Genomic DNA, 19,886 nt, shown 5'->3' on the forward strand with positions numbered 1-19,886 from the left:
GTGTTCTAGAGAATCATGCAGAATATTCAACCAAACATTTGCAAATCATTTTGTAAGCCCTATATTTATTTCTTTACTAAATTCTAAATTGATAGTTGTGTACATGGTCTTTATTATTACTGAATAAAGTTGATGCTGCAAAATGATAATTGTGGAGAGCATAAGTTAAACAACAGATTTAAGTAGACTCAAAATCAACCTCTTTTTAACTTTGCTTACAAATATCAAAACATTATGAGGTATGAAAATAAAGTAAAAGAGTTAAGAGACTGAGCATAAGTCAGTTGATCCTACACAATGCATACATTACCAAATCAACAAGTACTATTAATAAATTTGCATGTGTCAGATTGTCAGGATTTATGATACCATATCAGGTGCTTAATTTTGATTTTTTGGGAAAATTATTTTGACTCATTTTGCTTGAAATAAGAGTATAGTTCATGTCACACTGGCAATAAAACAATGTATAAATGACTTTACTATTTAGAGAAAAGGATCATACATTTTAAGCATAATGTGCATGTTTTGATAAGAATTAAATATTTGCCTTGCTACACAGCATGACTATAATATGCATGGAATCACAAGTATCATACTTTTATAGAGTCTAGTACTCAATTGTACCTGACAAAGCTTCTTAAACACTGATGATGAACTTTGGAGAGGATTACTATTTTCATTTGAAAGACATTACAGAAGACCGTGGAAGCTGAAGCATGATTTACATATTTGATATGTTATTACTTATTACAGAATGAATGAGGTTATTAAGAGGAAACGTTTACGGTACAGGAGAAAATGGAAATGAAATTCTGGGGCGCCTGCAGAATTATTTTCGTGGGGGTGGGGTGGATAAGATGTAGTGGTCAGCCATTAAGTTTTATGGATGTAGGTCAAAACATGTATAGAGATGAACATTTACAGGTGTTTTACTACATATACACCATTACATATTTTTTGGCTATTTTAATTCAGTCTTAGAGTGAATGTCGTTTATGAAGTTAAATGATTCACGGTGGTTAATTTGTTTTATAATTGCTGTTAGTACATTGTGTTGCATACTTGGTGTTGGCAAATTGTTTCAAGTTAGAGCAAACAAATTTGCATGCAAAATCATGGCAAAAAACTATAAAAAAGCATATTTTGTCACATTATTATTATTATATTCAGATATACTACTTGAACTCCTTAGGCGGGTGTAATATGAGGGATAGTGTCCGCAGGATGATGAAACGGCTAGGAACAAAAATACTCTGGTCAGAGTATAGTCTAAAGGGACGTAAATGGAAAAAAAACATTTCAAGACCTAGTGATATGCCGAGTTTTGATAAGTAAGTATGACTTGATTTCAATTGTCTATATTTTTAAAATGACTCGCCAGAGATTTTTCCATGAATGGATAAGGTACTACATGTTTCTTCACGCATACTGCAATTACATCTATATGAAAGAACCTGAGACCACATTCCATAGTACATATAGAATAAATACTACATTGATTATTGCTGGAATTTAGAAAACTGCAATGCATTCTTTGTTGTGAAACTTATTTTAAAATATTGTGTTACTCTTACAGAAGCTTGCTTGAAAAAACATAATGGCAAAGCGAAAGAAATTGAAATTGAAGAGGCCATATCGGAGACCCTCAAATATGCACCCAACCAACGCGGAGGGATAAAATACAAGGTTAGCCATTTGACTCTTATTTCATCAATATTGGATTCAGTTTTTTAAAGCATTGTGGATGCATTTCTAAATTGCAAACAAAATAAGCTTATTATAGTTTCCAGGACTATTAAAACTTAAATACACCTAACTACAGTTTTCATCTATCTTGTCTGATAGGACAAGTGCTTCCACTTGGAAGTTTTATTCACATACAATATTTGGACAAAATAAATTCATCTTTTCGCAAATTGAATTCACCATCCACTTGCCTGAAATGACATATAAGTACAAAGTTATCTTGTAACTTGGTTTAACAATATTAAGGGAAGCACAAGTGCAGTGAAGAAAGTTTCATAAAGTTTAATAATACTACTTAATGTGACTCTGCATATGTAAGCGGTGCTGAGATGATATGTGACTTTTAAATTGTTTTTTAATTTGCAGGTGACTGAGCAAAGAAGAAAGAGATACTATTTAGAGTGGAGTAGGAGACTAATTCTGAGTCCTAATCTTAATTAAATCTAGAAAATAAGCAAAAAGTGATATTAAAATATATGTTGTATTGTTTCCTTTTTCCTTTTTGTCTTTTAAAAACAATTGTTTGAACCTTCAGTCGGCAATTTCATGGGATTCCTTAGCAGGCAAAAGCAGTGTGGTTTACCCATCTACTTTTACTTTACACCCTGCTACCAAAAAAAAAAAAAAATTATCCCCATTGGAGTAGATCTCCCCAAACCCCTACCTACTTTGTGAACTCACACGTCCCATTTAAATCTAATGGAAGGCCCTGCTGTAAGGTCTGTTAGGAAAACTACCCAGCAAGAGGATTTCATACAATGAACAGAAAGCAGTGTTTGCATATAAGCCGTGTTAGAACACTTGCACTGAAACTGATTGCAAACTTCAGAATGGATGTATGAATTTTTATTAAATTAGTATCATTAATATTTTATCTAAGATTCTTTTTAAGTGTATGAAATGATAAATAAAAATTCTGTGCTGTGAAGTGTGCATTATTGTATGTGCAACTTTGAACTGATTTGTGAGAGTTGTCACGCATCAATGAATGCAGAGTGCTATTTCTATTATTATTATTATTAATATGGTCAAATGACTGGTGATGTTTGGTTTGTCATGAATGAAAATGGTGCAGAACTGACACCTAATACTGTCACAATGGCAGTCTTGACATTCTTGCTATCGCAACTCCTAGCTGGATGGTAATGTTGACAGTTTTGTAATGTTGTCGATTTTTGGACATTCTTGCCAAAAGTGCGGAATATGTGTTTCAGAAACACAAGCCGGTTTCATCAGATTTCCATATAGGATTTGAATGTTGTAAGAATGTTGTAGGAAGGTTATTTAATAACGTTAGACAACAACGTTGTAGCAACGTTCCCACTTGTTCACCAAATCACGTTGCCATAATATTATTTGACAACGTTGCCACAACCTTACCACAACGTTGCTGCAACGTTGTAGCAACGTGGAATTGTTAGCTGGGGAGCTACCTTGCATTTGTCAGCTGTAATTTAGAAGATATTCTGAACTATGCTCTCAAGTTTATGTCTAGAGGGCGCTTAAAATATCTCTATAAATAAGAGTATTATGATTATGGTGTACAATAACTGTATTATTATGATTGGGTTAAAATAATTAAATACACCAATAAAAATTACTTGTCATTCCGATAATTAATACTCTTATTTATAGAGATATTTTGAGCGCCATCTGGACAGTAAAGCCAAATTTTGTGCGGCCAACTCACTTCGCACACACACACACACACACACACACACACACACACACACACACACACACATATATATATGGTAATGGTGTTTTGTATACAGCTTATGCACCTTACAATGTATCATATAGGGATAACGAGATCATTAGACAATATATCAGACATATAGGAAGAACAAGAATACACGGTTTGGTTAAGGAATTCTGGTTATGGTTCAGAAGCCACATAAAGTTCTGTACCGTTTTCGGTTGTAGTTGCTCGTGTTTCAGGTTCGGGGTATTTGCTTTGTAAAATCATCTCATGAAACAACTATCAGGACAAATCTGTCATGACAAATCGGCAGAAACTACAACAGTAGTATATGGGGACACTTTACGTACAATGGGAATTAGCATTAAAAACACCCTTGGGACACTTTACGTACAATGGAAATTTAACATGGAGAAAAATCGTGGGACACTTTACGTACAAGGGGAATTAACATGGGAATAAATCGTGGGATACTATACGTACAAGGGGAATTAACATGGGAATAAATCGTGGGATACTATACGTACAAGGGGAATTTAACATGGGAATAAATCGTGGGACACTTTACGTACAAGGGGAATTTAACATGGGATTTTTTTTTTAAAAAAAAAGTTTTTTTTAAATTTAAATTTAAATTTAAATTTTAAAAAGGGGTAGGCAATTCAAAGACTATCTCTTTTCGAGAAATATGGCTGGCCCTGAAAAGGGCCTTTGGGTTTTCTTCTTCTTCTAATTTCTTCTTTTCCTCCACCAAGTTCTTATTTTATCTCCTACACTCTTCTTCTCTTTCTTTTTTTTCTTCTCCTCTTCTTTCTTCTTCTCTTCCTCCTCTTCTTTCTTCCTCTTTTCATTTTCTTCTTCTTTTTCAATTTTTTCATTCCATTCTCTCATCCTTATCCTTTCCTCTTCATCCTCCTTTTCCTCCTTTATTTCTTTCAACAGATCACTAATGATTACCTTCATTTTTCGTAAATTGTTTATCTCCATCTTCACTCTATGGGGACTATATGAGTAGTGATCCTCGTTTAGGTTAACCAACATTTGCTCAAACATTCCTAAATTGTCCATGACGTTTTGCAATTTTTCCATTTTGTTAAGGTGGTTTGACGCCATCTTCTTTGTATTCTTTGCAGAATGGTTTGAACAACTAATACTGTGGGTTCTTATACGAAAAGCGCGAACGTGAAGGAAAACATCCCCCTAAAACATAAAATGGATCTTACCTAGATGATGACCCAACATTGCGCGGACGTGAAGGAAAACATCCCCCTACTTTCTCATTTCATATAATATAACCCTAACTATACTCTCCACATTTGCTAAGAAACCTATAATCTACTATTCGCACAAACATACCTGACCTCTTGCAAACACACAAACACATACACTTCCACTATTAATAAAGAGTTAGTGTTTATTTTCACACTACTCTACCTACACACATTGGCAAATTAATAGTTATTTCTTTTCTAGAGTATTGGGTAGCCCTGAAAAGGGCTGTTTTTTTTTAAAACTCCAGATGCACCTATCTAATGGTTGCACCTTCCTGGCCTGGCGCCGCACACGCATCTTCTTCCCCAGTCTTCTTTCACCTTTCTTCTGGGGAGCGCAGAGGGAGGATGATTCGCTTCAGCACCCCAATCCTCTGTTTCAGGAATATTAAACGACATCATCTCTTCTCTTTTCTTTTCCTCCTCTTCCCTCTGTCTTCTCTCCTCTTCTTCCTTCTTTATTCTTGCTTCTTCTACTATAGCCTCCGCTGATAGTTCGTTTGCTATCCGCCTGGCATATTCCAGGTGCATCTGGAGTTCTAACAGTTTCACTATTCTGCTAGTCATTCTTCTGGCTGTGTTGATCAATCAACAAGGGTAGCTGGACTGCCGAACGAGTTTCAATTTATACTGAAAGCGCGGACGTGAAGGAAAACATCCCCTAAAAACATAAAATTCATCTTACCTAGATCATGACCTAGAGACAACAACAACGCGCGGACCTAAAAGAAACACTCGCTCACTTTTTTATGCTACCCATCACTTCAATAGACTATCCACATACGCAAAGCAATCCAATCTAACCCCAAATATACACCTCAAACAGCCCAAAAAACAAACATCATTTTAATCTACTATTCACACCAACCTACTTTATCACTTACAAACCCAATCACACAAACTCATACCCTCACATTTTTTAAATAAAGAGTTAGTGTTTATTTTCACACTACTCTACCTACACACATTGGCAAATTAATAGTTATTTCTTTTCTAGAGTATTGGGTAGCCCTGAAAAGGGCTGTTTTTTTTTTTGCTATGGCATTCTTTTTTAGTTTCTAAGAATGCGATGTCCTCTGAGGATAGACTTTCTGGCAATAGGTCTGCTTCTTCGGAAAGAGAAGAAGAATTCTTTGGTGTCGATACGACAATCGACAAAGCCTCTGTCAGCTTCAGGTTGTTGCTGCTGTTGTTGTTGCTGCTGTTGCTGCTGTCTCTGAAGTCTGTACTTCTCTGTCCATTCTTCTTTCTCCTTGTTCATTTCTTCTCTGAAGAGCTCTTCTATCAGGTCTTCAGTGATTTTTAACATTCTCACATTCTCTATTTCTTCTGGCTTCGGTATCAGACTGTGTCTGACCCTATGCAGATTCACGTAGGCTTCGTTGAGCTTAGCTAGTTTGGAGCACATCTTCTTAGGAGGATGAGTCGACAATGGATGGCTAGACTGGGAACAACCCGGTTCTTAAAGTGAAAGCGCGGACGTGAAGGAAAACATCCCCCACACGGTTTTCGAGTCGCAACGTTCATGAGAGGGATAGTAAGAAATGAAAGAGCATCAATCCAACATTCTTATAGCTAAACAAAAGACAAAGGCATTTTTTTCTAAACACAACATTTTTTATTCAAAAATCACTTAACACTAACTAACAACAACATTTTTAAACAATAATCCACCACTATAACATCAAACAATTTTTTCTCAATTACTAACTACTTTGAACAGGGCTGACAACGTTGTGAATGAAATTGTGATTTCCACTGTTGGAAATCATTAGGCCATTGATGGACACTACGTTTCCTAGCTTGAGACAAAAGATAAGCATAATGGTCACAAAACCATCGATCTACTTTCACATCGTTTCTAGCAGAAGAACGAGGATCGAAATGAGTCACTAAATGTTCTAAGGAATAGCCCAGGCTGCGATGATGCAGAAAATACACACAATATTGTCCACACACCAAGGAATCTGTGCCTTGTAATTTCACGTTATTGAATCGGGTGGTTTGAGCATTTCTTCTCATAAAGTCGATGATATCGTCTTCCAAAGGGGGCAATCCGTACGAATCGAAATATTCCACACAGCCTTCTTGAGGAAAGTAGACGGCTACCCAGTGGGTTCCTGGGAGATGACTGTCGTCCGTGTTGATCACGTAAGCTTGATGGTCTTTAGGTTTGCGATGAGGGAGTTCATCTTTAGCACAGACGACGGGATTCCAAGAAGACGTATACGAACTGTGGTTCAAAAGGTAATAAAGTTCCCAGGTATCCATTTTTTGTGTTTGTTTTCTTCTTCACAGGTAATAATACGTCGTCAATTCGATCCTGACTTTTTGCTTGAAAATGTCTGAGGAATAAACGGTTATTCGTTCTGTTTCCTCACTCTGATTCAGGAGAGCTTCGATACGATGGATCTCTTGAGTGGTTAATGCTGGACAAGAATGTTCACGCAAGTCTTTATACCACTGGTGCAACACGTCTTTGTTCGAGATGAGACTCCAAGCTTCGTCCAGATACTCGTCCAATTTTTCTTCTTGACTCAACATCAGGCATTTATCGTGTTGAATTTGACTGGGATGATCGTTTTGACATCCATAGCAATTTTTCTTGATCAATTTCGTCATTTTGTCTACCAAGTGTTTGGCAAAACAGCAGACTAAATGGGCTTCTTGTTCTGGCCATCTCGACTTCATCATGATATCTTCTTCGTCTTTGTCTTGAGATTCTTCTCCTTCCACGGTCTCCTTACATTCCATCTCCAAAGTTTCTCCACTAGGTAAAGAGGGATAACAGTCTTCCATGGCTTTCTAATAATCTAGAATGACTTCTCTCAAACTGTTGATTTCTATGGTATTATCGAATTCTGCATACAGGATGACGTTCACTGTCTTGTCCAGTTTTTCTGCAAACTGAAGTTCCACACGCATCTGGCCTGATTTTATAGGGTGGAAATGTCCCTCGTCGCTGCCTTGGTCTGGAGTGAAATCGAAAGCCCACAAAGCATAGCCTCCGTCATAATCGTCGTACGTAATGCCGTGACTGGTGTTGGTTCCTAACTGTCCCGTGGCTTCGTACAGGGACAAGTACGACCTCAAGTAATTCTTCTTCTCAAAGTTAGGTTCGAAAGGTCGGGTACACAAGGTCTTGCCATCGCGACTGACTTCGATCTTGGACACTTTGAAGTGATGAAAGTTGAAAGGATTTTCACCGAAGGTTCCGTTGAAGGCTGAATTCGAGACCATACCAAGGATTAAACGCTTGGGTAACTGTCCTTGAAACAGATGATCTTCGGTTATGGATTGAAGGTTAGCGGGAATGGTGAACGTTTTCACTTCCACGCGTCGGATGGGATACTTGGCGGTCGTTCTGCTCAACGTTTGACTGATGTCGTTGCCTACTTTAGGTAACACTTCCACGCGTCGTACGTAGAGTCTGGCCTCCTCGATTTTGCTTTTAGGATTGCTACCACTAGTAGCATCATTATCAGCCAACAAATGGAAAGCAGCACTGCTACGATTCAGTCTCAGGCGAATATTCACTCCGTTTAGCAAATATTTCTCTTGCAACCACATGTCCAAATGCAAACGATCCATCAGTTCTAAACTCTCTCCATCTAATATTTTCTTTCTTCGTTCTACAAATCCCTCATTGGTGGTTGTTTTTAATTTGGGGTCAGGTTCAAGACCTGTTTGATCAAATTCGCCCGCTTCGTCAGGTTGCCACACCACACAGGCATCGAGATGAGTATCCTTGGCATCTATTCCGTACGTCAAGAGATTTTCCATGTAGGCACGGTAAGGGTAAGTATCCATGCTGCTGCTAACCAGTTTGTTGTTCAAGTACAAGTCCACTGAGCTGAACAAGGAATGCATAAAATTGTTGATCGGAGCTACTTTCTCGTTACCTTCTATACCACTTCCAGTCTTATCTAGAACTTTGACTTTCAGGTACAAGTAACTGCTATTCAAATCGATATAATCTTCGGGCTGTCCTTTGATGTCAAACTCGATGGGAGCGGAATCGATCAGTGAGGAGACGGGGTAAAATTCCACCCACTGGGATTCTTGCATGGTCATCATGGTAGGGGGCATGGCAAACAGATCCAGTTCCGTCTTGGAACAGGCGCAAGACTCTCGGTGCATCATTTTTTTGTTCTGTTCTTTCTCAATAATCGAAAACGTCTAAGTCTCGAACGGTTCTTCTTTTCTTGGCCTTTCTCGCTTGAAGTCTGGTGAAAGGGTGTTTTCTTCTTCGTCGTCTCTTTCTGCCTTGTCCTTGCTGAATGCCTGACTCGGTAGCGTGCAGGGCATTTATAGGTGTGTCTCGTCGGCCTAAAATGTCTTTGCCCGTTTGCAGCAAGACATTTTTGCCTGCCCTCATGAAGGCTTCTTTAGGGTTTTGTTTGTCGATGATGACATTTTGGAGAAATTCTTTGCCTTGCGTCAGTGCCGCATCTTTCAAGGCGTGCAATCCGCGTGTCACCATCGGTTTCAACACCGGGGCTACCGAACGAAAGGCCGATTTTAACATGTCTCCTAAACCGTGTCCTCGCTGTCGAGCCACCCCTTGGTACACTGGATACATGACTTACTTACGAATCGTGAGAGAACCGTTTTCGAAAATGGAGTTTCACCGTGACTTTTCCTTTGGTGAATGGAATATTTTGTCCCAAATCTCCTTTTATAGTAATGTTGACCGTGTCCAAATACGACTTGCTGACCGGCAAATAGTGAGGATGGACAAATTCGCGGTGGACGTGGTAAGTGTTTCCACCTTCCTCGTCAGCGTTCGTGGCAGAATCCACTTTGAAAGGAATGACACGCAGTAACGGTACGGAGGTGTGTCCCACCACGTTGTATTCCACTACATCGGAATACACAAAGATCAAATTCAGTCCTTGGTTCAGTTCTACCGGGGTACGAAAATACTGGCCAAAAGTCTCGTTGTCGTAAATGATGGGTAATTCGGGTGGTGTTTTTTTTTCTAAGTTCTTCCTCAGCTCCATGTCACCGCCCAACATGTCAAACAATTCAGGACAAAATTGAATGGACACGATTTTAGGCCGTTCAAATTTCATCAAGAAGCGACGAGCTACTTTGTGGTACTCCATGGTGACACTTTTGTTCTTGACAATCTTAAAAGCTTCCCCGAACACGCCATTAAACTTGGAGGCTATGGCGCTGACCAAATGATGACCACTGAAATAATAGCCTGGGTTAATCAGAAAGTTGTAGGTGGTCGTTTTAGTGATTTGATTATAGGTTTTATTGGTATATGTGCTACTAGTCTTATCCAACTCATCTTGCAATTGTTTGTCATGAACTTCCACCTTAAAAGTATTTTGATTGTGAATGACATTGTGGACTTGGGTCGGGTGAATTATTTCCACTAAAGCCACTTCCCAATGGGCTTCGTGATCTAAGGGGATGGCTTGAGGTAATTTGGCCGTGTAACAGCACAACGTGTTGTTGGGAAACACCTCCATGGAACTGTCACTGGGTAAAGTTAAGTAAAATTGGTTTTGGTGACTCATAATTCCAGAGTTCTGTGGCTGTCCGAGGGGTTAGTGGATGTCAGAGGCGTGTCTCCGCCCAAAATGGGGTTCTGGTTGTGGTTGTTGGAGTGGTGACTGGCACTGGCACTGGACACAACGTTCCCGTTCGAGGAGAATTTCAGGGAGGGATTGGGAAGCAGGTAACCGATGCAACTGCTCAATAAAATGGTCCACAATTGTTTGTCTCCTTGTTGCAAACTCAAATTGGCGATGGCTGCCCCGATGACACAATACACCACGAAGATTTGGCAGAAAAAGACGATTTGCGTTTTAGGCACACGTTCTCCACACCACACCCACAAGGGTTGTTTTTGTAAATCTTGCACAGAAGAACTAGGGGAAGAAGGAGTGGTCGACGTAGCTGCGTCTGATGTGTGAAAGGGCATGATGGTCACTTCTTCTTTTTATAGTCGATGACTTGCGAAGCGTCGATCCAAGAATCGAAACTGGGTGGATATCCTTTCCAACGTACTTTGACTTCTTTGACACGTCGTTTGCCCACTTTACGGGTTCTGCGTTCGAGAATGCTTTCGATGTCGTACACGTCGTCTTCTTTTTTGGTGACACGTTGTAACTCGGGCAAATAAAACGTTCCTTTGAGTACTTCTCCGTTCATGTCTTCCAATTTATAGACGGCAGGATGACGGCCATGCACTCGTCCAGTGACGCGAAACAGTTCGGTCGTCCAGTTAGGTAAGTAACCTTTGTCGAAAGTGCGTTTGGTTTTGCCAATGCGCACCCAATCTCCTACGGTCAACTCTCCACTTTTCTTGGGGACAGCCCTCGTCGGGGACGTACCGAACAGGCGCTCGAACACCAGCACTTCGTTGTCGGGGGTCACGTCTTGCGGGGCACGTCCGATGCTTCGATGGTAAGATTGGTTGTACGCTTGCACCAGGTGCGGTAAGATGTCGATGTACTTCAGAGTGTGGTGATGCGTAAAATATTTCCACATGCGTTCTTTCAAAGTGCGTTGAAAACGTTCCACGATGCTGGCTTTGGTTTCGGGATTCTCGGTGGTAAAAAAATGAATGTCACGTTTCTTTAATTCTTTTTGGAAAGCTTGGTTCAGAAATTCGGTGCCTTTGTCCGTTTGCCATCGAAGAGGGCGACGACCGCTTTGTTTCAACACCCGTTGCAGGGCTCGCACTAACTCGCTGCTGGATTTGGAAGTCAAAGGCACGACCCAGGCAAATTTGGAAAAGACGTCGATGACACAAAACAAATATTTGTAACCACGATTGTAGCTGGCCAAATGAGAGACATCGGCTAAATCGGCTTGCCATTGATGATCGATGCCTTCCACTCGGGTGCGACTTCTGGTAAACTTGCGTCGAATGGGTTTGTGTAAAGTGTAGGTAGCTTGTTCTTGTAACCATCGTTGCACTTGAGGTAAACGGAGACTTTTCAGTCGCGTTTTGGCAGCACGATACAATTTTTGAACTCCTGCGTAACCTGCAGGATGGGAGGGATCGTAGTAAATGCTAGCTAAGACTTTTTCCATTTTTGTGTGGATTGGTGTCTTAATAAGGCACCCACTCTTGGAAGAGGCTACTCTTTTTCTCTTGGGGTATTTTCTTGGATTGCAAGGCTTTGCGTGTGCGGCCAGCAATAGGTGTCGAAGAGGAGGAGGATGACTGAGCAGGGGATATCGGTTCTTGTTTCACTTCTGTCTTCACTTTCTTTTTCTCTTGTGAGGAAGAAGGGGTCGCCATCATCTTTTTAATCCATCCAATTCTGGAGGTAGGTGGTGTTGTTAACTTGCGTACTTTTTCTGGTGGAGTTTGAAACCCTTCTTCTTCTTCTTCTTTTCCTTTTTCTGTCTTGGTCACGGGTACTGGTGGTACTGGTACTGGTGATGGTGCTGGACTTTTCATCAAGGTCTTAAAATCTTTCAAAGTGGGTAGAGCTGTTTCGTCTAAAGCTTTCTGGTGAAAGAGTTGCAGTCGTTGCAAGAGTTGACCGTACTTTTGCGATTTTTCTGTTTCGGACAAATCTTGGCGATCCATCAAGGATTGCAATTCGTGTTGTAACTGGGACATCTCGCTCAAATTGGGATTGGGAGGTAAATGCGGGGTGCGTTGTTCTTGCCACCGATGGTATTCCATCCATCGTTTGTAAGGCACTAAAGCTAGTTTTCGTCCTTCCATGGGGTTGTCAGGGGTGAATTCTGAGATCTTGGGACTTCCGAAGGCCTTTTTATCTTGCTCCCATCAGTCCTCCCAACATGGTTCCCAAGACTCCTTTCAGTATGGGGCCTAACAAGAGAGGTAAAATGCCTCCACGTTGGACCAACATCTTCTTTTTCTGACGAATGGGAATTTTCTTTTGAACCATTTTCCGAAGAACGTGACGATGTTTGCCTAAGCATTGTTTCTGGTGTTTGGACAAAGGGATCGTGCCTTTCAAAACGTTCAAACAACATTCGCACACGGTATCGATGACCTCTTTGGAGGCCGTTTGAATGAGTTTTTTTCGTAGGGGTGGAGAAGCTTTGGACAGGACAGATAACAGGTCCCCATGTTTGGCTAAACGTGGTGGCAGTCCTTTCCTTTTCTTTCCTTGGGGTTTTCTGGAGGGTGACATCTTTGAGTCTTTAGGAGCACCTAAAAACACTGATACCCTACTCGGTCACAGGTGTTTTTTATACTGGAACGCGTCGCCACTGATTGTCTTTACGTTTTATCAGTTTGAGGACAGGCATGACACGTCGTGCAGGGGTACGTAACGGACTAAATCGAGCCAGTTCTTGCTTGGACAAATCCAGTAAACTTTGTAACATGCCCGATCTTTCTTGAACTTTGATTTTGGGAGAAGGTACTTTGTGAGCAGCAGCCACTGCCGCTAAATTGGAAGGTCCTGCCACTGGGGAAGTTCTTTTGGGGGTCATCAACGGAGAAGTTCTTGGTGTAATCAACGTCTCCAAGTACTCTTCAGTTCCTGGTGACATCAACGGAGAAGTGGACAAACGTGAGGCTGCCGGAGACGTTGTGGCAGGTCGTGGTTTGCGAGTGTAAGGTTGCGTCCTGGCCGAAGTGCCTCTCTTGCGACTAGTTTTCTTCTGTGGACTTTTCTTTTTCTGGGGACTTTCTCTCTGTTTCTTTTTCTGGGGGCTTCTTTTCTTTTTCCGGGGTGGTGTCTGGTAAGAGGAGGGTCCTGCCACTGGAGAAGTTATTCTTCTTGGGGACTTGGTCTTTTTCTTTTTCTTCTTGGGGCTTCGTTGGACTTTTGTCTTGGGGATAACTTTGGGGGCATTAGGATCCCATCTTAAGAGTGAGCGAATGATGACCCCTCCTAGAGTACCGCTCCCTCCAGGTTTCAAAATGATTTGTTTTTTGGTTTGAGTGTCGATGCGGGGATCGGCCAGTTGGACCAAAGCGACTTTGTTTCGATCGAAAAAGCGTTGGGTTTGATGAGGAATCTGAATGATTCCTTGGAGTAATTGACGTGCCGTCACCGTGAACCATCGTAAGACTTCTTTGAGACTAGCTTCTAAGACACGGGCTCGTGTTTGTGGATCTTTTTCTCGACTGATGCCATACAAGGCACGAATGAATTTGACGGGAAGATGAGACTGAAGGGACGTCATGTTCACACTGTGTGAGACAGACGAAAAAGGGTCTGAGGTTTTTATAGATTTTTTCATGGGGAGTGAAATGAAGTCGAGGACGGAGACGTGTACAGGACAGGCCCTCCGTCTTGGCACCAGTGGTGAAACAAGTGGGTACGAAATCGCAAATCCTCGGGGGTCGTAGGTTTCAAATCGACGAGTAAATAGGCGTGTGGCGTTTGAGTGGCATCGTCGTACGCCTGAGTCAGCCAAGGCGTTCCTAACTGTTTGGCTAAGACTTGCACTTGCGATTTATCTCGAGGGCTTTTAAACAAGACCACGTAATGCGCATTGAGACTGATGGTGCGATGGGCTTTACTTTGTTGAAACAAATTTTGGGTGATGTAAACGACACTGGCATTACGGTGATGCCCTTTGCGCGTGAACCACAGTTTAATTTCTTCTTCGTCTTCTCCTAACATGTCGTCGAAAATGACCAAATGGGTTAGACGGGAGTCAGAGACGATGCCATCGTCTTCTTTAGGAATGCCTTCCACAAACACGATGGAATCGCCTTGACTTTCACGCAAGAGGCTGTACGCCGATTGCCACTCTTTGTAACACCACACGATCCGTTGAGGGGGCCGATCGATCAAATGATGTTTATGTTCGATCAAACGTTTGACGAATTCGGTTTTGCCCGAACCGCTAGGTCCAGCAATGAGCATGTTAAAGGGATGGCGAAGATACAAAGCCTCCCAACTGGCACGATCTAAGTGTTCGTCGATGACTTTGACAGTAGAGGAAGAGGGAGCAGAGACAGCAGAGGTAGCCATGGTATGAGAAATGTCACTTGTGACACGAAAAAACAAACAAGACAAGAGTTTATATACTTTTTCAGAACACGTTTATTGAATGTTTTTTTTTTTCAAATATGAACACGAAAGACAAAAATACATACAACCCAAATAGTGATGTACAGGAATATAAAACACAGCAAAGCGATCAAAGTGAAATATAAACAAGTGTCTGTACAACATGTTTTGGGTAACCAAGATGTCCTAGGGACAGTGTGTAATGTTCTTACAGTCTCTACATGAGGTATTGTCACACAAGTGTCCTCCCGGAATGACCTTTCAGGAATGTCCATGACAGTCCTGTCCTGAAGCGAGTGGTTGTTCTCGGTGACGGGTTCTTCTGGTACCGTCACTAACACAGGTTGAAAAGTAACTTTTTTCCTTGAACAACTCTTGTGCATACTGGGCCACTTCTTGGGTCCAAGCCTCAAAACCCCCCTTTTTCCAATCACGAACATCTGTCCAATGAGGGTGTAAGTCACAAGCTACACACACATCGTCATACACGTCTTGGGTCGCTAAAAGTTGACGAATCTTTTTTTCCTGTTGAGGTCGAGAAGTATCCAGATGAAAACGCAAGGCTTTGAACAAAAGGAGTTTTTCGTGACCATTTAAGGCCATGGAGGTGGTAAGTACTGATCGTAAAGAGTCCACAAGGAATCGGCTGGTAAACGAAATCCCAGAAAACAAGTCACTAAGACACACACCACTTGTCGTCCCAAATTGAATGGATACAGTTCTTGCAATAATCGATGGTAATGATCCACGGTTTGAATATGGTCATTGAGTTCCTTCCACGGAATCTGTTGGATGACATGTGACATAAGTCGTGGCATGGCAGCCTGTTTTTATAGTCTCTTTGTTTCGGAAACAATACACGTACTTTCTAGCCAGAGATCTTCGTTCTCCAGTAGGGAATCTAAATCTTGCATACTGTAACCGAAACTTCAGAGTTCGTTTAGAAGTTTCCTCTTCCTCTAAGTAGATTCCACGTAAAATATGTTGATAATCCTTTAACTTGTCTTCCTCAATGTATTGCTGTAGGTGAATCTCGAAGTAACCAAAATAATGAACATTTCGATCATTCACTAACTCAAAGTGTTGAACAAGGTCTGACCACTGAAACAATTTCTGACGAATCAGTTCTCTTATACCATTCAGGTACCAGTGGTTAAAGATCTGGTGACGTAACGGATGCAATTGTTCTTTACGTTTGACTTGTATTTTCACCAGCTCTCGGTAAATGCGTTCTCTCAACTCCACAGGCAAAGCACGAATGTTCTCTAGCAAAGTATCCATGAATAGGTCATACTAAATCCTCTTTGGTCTGACACAAGAAATGTACTCTTTGCACAAACATGGTTTCACTTCAGTGTCGAATTTAAATCGTTGAGTCACTAATCTACACATTACAATTCGTTCAGAAGTTTCCTCTTTCACCAAGTTGACATTGTGTTTAAGATGTTGGTAATTCGTTAACTCTTCCTCTGGAATTCGATGCAGTACGTTTACAATGATGTAACTACAATCGTCCATACCAAACCAATCCTTTTTAAAACTAGAGGATCGTTGATCAATGTCTGTCCGATGGAACACTTTCAATTGAATCAGTCCTTGTATAGCCTTCAGGTACCAGTGGTTCAAACACCGGTGACGTAACGGATGCAATTGTTCTTTACGTTTCACTTGTATTTTGACCAGCTCTCGGTAAATGCGTTCTCTCAACTCCACAGGCAAAGTACGAATGTTCTCTTGTAAAGTATCCATGAACAAATGATTATGGTAAAAAGTTACTTCAATGTCTCGGTCCCACTAAAGGTAAGTAATGACAATTCGGTGACCATCGAGCATGTTCTACGTAGGCCGAATCTTGCGGTTCCCAGTGGTGAAGTGACACACTGCAACTGAAGCACTTGACTTTATCTCCTTCGCCCAAGTAGAAAAATCCGGCTCTGGCTAATTCTTCGGGGGTCGGTCCTCCCAGATACTTTGGCCATTTTCCTTTGAACGATTGAAGACGATTTTCAAAGTCGCAGTATTCCGACAAACGCACAGGAAACGAATATTCGTTTTTCACAGGTTCGTTTCGATGAGGGTTGAGTGAAATGGGCAGGAGTTTGCTCAGGGCTGGATGACATCCGTAGGGAGGTAAACGTGAAGGTGGACATTCCCCTTTAAAACGAAACCCAGTAAAATGTCCAAGAGGACGAGCAGCATCGCTTTCGCATCCCACAGGTTTGACACGCACAGCATCACTTTCCATGACAGGGGTAGGGGCACTAAAGTTCCCATGATGCTTTACGGCATCGCTCAGGTCACAAGGTACAGCATCGGTCCCATCGCAAGGCTCACAATCGCACTCGTCTGCAAACTCCGTTACGCAATTACAATGGTAACCACATGGACAATCGCAGTTTCCTTCCGGACATTTTCCGTCGCAATGCATGGGTCTTATCCATCCAGTATTAGTCACACTAGAGGAAGATACAACTTTTTTACAATCCCCAAACTGAAACGATGTCTTTTTCAAAGTATTCATCTTGTTCGCTCGGTCTTGGTAGTCACAATGAACTATCGATCTTGACCATAGCCCCCTTTTTATACTAGTCTCAATGCAGTCTCCAACTTGTACATCTTTCCTTTTTTACGTTTTTTATGTCCTGTTCTGGAAGGTACCGTCTCTAAGGTACCGTCAACATTGTACCGTAGTGTGATGGGTGGAAAGGCCATAGAAAGGTAAGGGCAATTCGGAGACCATCGAGTATGCTCCAGAATAGCTGAATCTTTATAGATACATAGATCCATTCGTAACTTCAGTCCGCAAGCGAAACACTGTACCTCGTATCCCAATCCTGACTCAGGTCCCAAGTAGACAAATCCTGTTCTAGCTAAAACATGCGAAGAAGGTAATCCTTCCCTATCCGTAGGCCATTTCTGAAACGTGTCCAATCGACGGGCACAATCACAATAGTCAGGTAAGAAGACTGGAAAATAGTAGGGTTTGAACTTGGAGTTCTCATCGGGTTTCTCACTCGATTCTTGCTGTGGCGAAGTCATCTTTCTGGTGGGGTAACTATCCTCTTACAACCAATGTTTTATACCAACGTGTCCATACGGTAAGGTGAAATGATTGGGAAGTCGAACTCGCTTCTGGTACACGATTTGATAGACTTTTTCCAAGGGCCGACTGACGATGTGGTGAGTGGGTAAACGTACAATCTTGTTCGGTTGGTGAGTGGTCACTTTAAAGTTTCCATCCTCTCCCGATTGCAAGGCTTCTTTCAATACCCCAAAGTTGACCACTCGACTGGTACGATAATTCAGAGTCAGTCCTTTCACTTTGCACGTCGTGTGCACTTCTCCTTGTTTGTCCCGGTATTCGTAGCCGTAATTTTTGGGACCGCCACTGACGAAACTTAGAATCTTGTCGTCGGGATGCTCGTCTGTCCAGGCTCCTAAACGGTCTCCTTCGATGTTAGGGTGTTGCTGACCCGGTCGATCGATGTAGATGCAACTGTCCGTGTCAAAGTACAGGACGCGTTCTTCTAACAGTTCTAAAGCTTCGTACAATTTTAAGCGGGCATGGGCTGTCACGTAAGCCGCAATGATGACATTTCCAAAAGGGTCGTCTTGTACAAAGTCCAGATCTTCTTCGTAATTGACCAAGATCAAATTCTCTCGAACGACGTCCACGTGTTTCATCTATTTGGTTTTGTCGTGAATCATCTGAAAGTAGCGGGAAGGTTCTGTCAAATATTCCGTCTTGGGTAAACACGGTCGTTGTGCCATTTTACCCCACAAGCAATTTAACATCACTTTGGCAAACGATCGCCTGCCTTCGTTTTTCTCGATGTGGTCTAAAGTGATGCCCTCTTGTTCGTAGTATTTCTCTTTGAATTTTATTTGGTCTTCGGGAGTGTGACACCAGGAAGGATAGCCGCTGGCTTCTTGCTTCAGTTTCAAAAAGGCATCCACGTAGTCTGCGAAAATGCCTTTCTGAGTAGGGTCACCCTTGTGGTATTGTTGTGTCTTGGGAAAGTGGCAAATTTCGTACACTTCTAACAGTTGGTATCCCATGTCCATAGCTTTGAACAAGTCTACGCTGACCCAGGTTCCCGTCAAGGCCCGTTCTTCCTGGGTGTGCTGACAAGGCTGGTCTTGGTTGCACGTTTCGGCACAAGCACGGCACAAGGGAAACATCAGTTTGCCTTGACAATGGTGAGGTAAGACGGGATGGTAGAGGTTCGTGGGAGGCAAAACTTTGCACTTGATCAAGCCTTCGTATTGTCGAATGTTGACCAGGTCGATGTGTTCCGTCAGCAATCGCGGGTGCCCTGTAGGAAAGTGACAATATTTGCACACGTAGGGATACAGCGAACACACATCCAAGTATTTAATTTCTTCTCCTTTCTCTTCGTCGGCTTGGTACAGCAAACAGGTGGCATTGGTCCTTCCTCCGTACAAACTATCCCTCGGGTTCAGGGGGTCCATCAGCTTGTAACTTTCCACGACACGTTTAAACTCGGGATCGATTTTCAAGCGGTGATCGTATTCGTGTTCCCACATTTCCACCACTTGGTATCCTTGCTGTTCTAACTTCAAGCGTCGCTGACAAGTGTCCTGGTACAGGTCTTCCATGGTCCGTTGTAAAAACTGATTTTTAGTGTCACGGTCAGGGTAGCAGACGGGACATCCGTGAAATAAGCAACCGTTAAACTCGTACACGATCTTGGGGTTTTCTAAGTCCCAGCCATCTACCGAATATGTTCCGATGGTCTTTTCGCCCCCTCCGTTGCGGGCATGCTGAATCCACTTGTCTTCCTTGTCGCACAAGTAATGTAACCAGCGTAGGGCTTTGACCGAGTATTGACGTTTGACAAAGTGGGTCGTTTGAGGACTGATGACAGCCACGGTGTTTTCAGGCATGAATCGTTGTCGATACACTAAGGAACACGCTTTGGCAATGGTGCAAGCTTCTTTCAAAGGATCGACCCCTCCGTGTTCCATGAACAGTTCTCGAAATTTTCCACAGCAACGTCGTAAAATGTCCACCTCGGAACGACAATACTTTAGCATTTCTTCCTGAAAGTCGAAAGGGTCCGAGGCGTGAGCCTGGTACCAAGCGTAGAAAGCTTCTCGTTGTTCGGTACGCATGTTGTCGGGGTCGTAATAGTGAGCCTCAGGTAAATGGGGTAGAACGGCGTG

The 19,886-nt window shown here is 42.1% G+C and overlaps 1 long non-coding RNA gene across 1 annotated transcript; it reads left to right on the forward strand.

Moving 5' to 3' along the window:
• Positions 1-500: 500 nt before the first annotated feature.
• LOC149768981 (uncharacterized) lies at positions 501-2,236 on the forward strand. Its single transcript, XR_016419552.1, has 3 exons — positions 501-1,334; positions 1,580-1,689; positions 2,116-2,236. It is a non-coding gene; the product is annotated as an uncharacterized LOC149768981 (long non-coding RNA).
• Positions 2,237-19,886: the final 17,650 nt, after the last annotated feature.

This window comes from Sinohyriopsis cumingii, unplaced genomic scaffold, assembly GCF_028554795.1.
Source record: "Sinohyriopsis cumingii isolate HCF-2022 unplaced genomic scaffold, ASM2855479v2 utg005093l, whole genome shotgun sequence".
NCBI lineage: Eukaryota > Metazoa > Mollusca > Bivalvia > Unionida > Unionidae > Sinohyriopsis > Sinohyriopsis cumingii.